Source organism: Stigmatopora nigra, unplaced genomic scaffold, assembly GCF_051989575.1.
Source record: "Stigmatopora nigra isolate UIUO_SnigA unplaced genomic scaffold, RoL_Snig_1.1 HiC_scaffold_210, whole genome shotgun sequence".
Taxonomy (NCBI): domain Eukaryota; kingdom Metazoa; phylum Chordata; class Actinopteri; order Syngnathiformes; family Syngnathidae; genus Stigmatopora; species Stigmatopora nigra.
In genome coordinates, this window is record NW_027551705.1 from 100 (window position 1) to 2,042 (window position 1,943).

A 1,943-nucleotide genomic window follows, 5' to 3' on the forward strand; every position below is an offset into this window, starting at 1 on the left:
TTGAATCCCCCACACGGACTGCGTGGTCCCCATCCGTTTACCTCTCAGCGGTTTCACGCCCTGTTGAACTCTCTCTTCAAAGTTCTTTTCAACTTTCCCTTACGGTACTTGTTGACTATCGGTCTCGTGCCTGTATTTAGCCTTAGATGGAGTTTACCACCTGCTTTGGGCTGCATTCACAAACAACCCGACTCCGGAAAGGTACCATCTCGGGCGACCCGTGAACCGCTACCGGCCTCACACCGTCCACGGGATTGAGCCTCCATCAGAAGGACTCAGGCCCTTCGGGGCGCAAAGTGAGTGGTACCTTTCTTACGCCACATTTCCACTGCCTGCCAGGGGCAGCGGATTCAGCGCTGGGCTTTTCCCGCTTCGCTCGCCGCTACTAGGGGAATCCTAGTTAGTTTCTTTTCCTCCGCTTAGTAATATGCTTAAATTCAGCGGGTAGCCCCGTCTGATCTGAGGTCGGAACCATAAAAGCCGCGGTTCGATCGATTGAGATTCGGGGAGGAGATCCTTTTATTTCATTTTTTTCGGTTATCGCCCTGCCGACGCGGGTGTCCGCGCACCACGCGCCGGCGCCTTCGGTCCGTGTTGTTTTTGCCTCGGATCCAGTCCATTTTGCGGAGGGACACTCACGGGTCGGTGGTTACTATCCAAATGACCGCCTCGTGACCGCGGACTGTGAGGTCTTTGTGGATCTCAACGACATGCCTCGCTCACATATGCATGTTCCCCGAAATCTCGCTCTCTCGACCACTTCTCTGTACGGGCATGGACGAGCCCCGTATCTGGCTTTACTTAGGGGGTCGGGGTGCGTGCTGGCATAACACTTTCCCCGATCTTGCATCCCCAGTCGCGGGCCACGCCGCGGAACGGTGCCGCCCCTCACCGCCGCGGTCGGGCCCGATTGAATGTCAGGCGACGCTCAGACAGACGTGGCCCCGGGAGGGACCCGGGGCCGCGAGTTGCGTTCAAAGTGTCGATGATCAATGTGTCCTGCAATTCACATTAATTCTCGCAGCTAGCTGCGTTCTTCATCGACGCACGAGCCGAGTGATCCACCGCTGAGAGTTGTCTACAGGTGCCTCCCGACATCTCCAGGCGGCCGCCCGGGTCAGCCCCCCGCTGCCCGGCCACCCATGTAGAGCAGTGATGCCCGGAGACACCTTTCAAGATCGCAACACCTGAGTTGGCAAAGCATCGGAAGGTCTATTGCTCCCAAGGCGGGCACGGTTTATCCACCCCTGATTTGGCTGAGTTAGGCGGTGGGGCCTAGGGTCGATCAAGAGCTCCCCCCATCCTAGGTTCATCCCGACTTGGGTAAAGTGGGGCCCAAGGGGTGAGCGTTGAGATGTCGCCGAAGGCCAGGTAATGGGACCGGTGATCCGGCGTAACTACTGTCCTCGGAGGAATGCGGTGACGTAGCACCGTGAGTCACCCGCGGCTCCTCAAGGAAGCGGCTCTGAGGCTTTTCCCACGGCTCCCGAACCCCAGAACACTCCGAGCGTAGCACAAGACCGGGCCGGGTGGCAACCCATATACCCCCGTTTTGTTGGCACGCGCCAGACGAGCAAAAGCGGAACCGGGTACCTTGTCCGTGGTGGTCGCCGTAATGGATCCGGGCTCGACCACCGTCCATCGAATCGATCTTCCCGAACCTTCATCGCATCAGAGACGGGCAACGTGCACCCCTTTACGTTGACTATAGCGGTTACAGTAAACTGTAACCATTCCGGCCTCGGCGGTGCGGGACCATTGTTTCTCGGGCCCCGACACGTCTATAAGTGCCATCTACATGAGCCTTCGAAAGTCCGGTCCGGGCGAGAGGGAGGGATTCGGCGCCCGACTACCCTAAGAGGCGGAACGCCGCTGCCGGAGACTAGCCCGGGGACGCACGCGCGGACTGCCATGCCCGTGCTCTTGCGCGTCAACCCAGAGAG

The 1,943-nt window shown here is 59.1% G+C and overlaps 1 non-coding gene across 1 annotated transcript; it reads right to left on the reverse strand.

Annotated features, from left to right (window-relative positions):
* Positions 1–922: 922 nt before the first annotated feature.
* On the reverse strand, positions 923–1,076 carry LOC144193206 (5.8S ribosomal RNA). The gene has a single exon (XR_013325671.1). It is a non-coding gene; the product is annotated as a 5.8S ribosomal RNA (ribosomal RNA).
* Between the last annotated feature and the right edge of the window lie 867 nt (positions 1,077–1,943).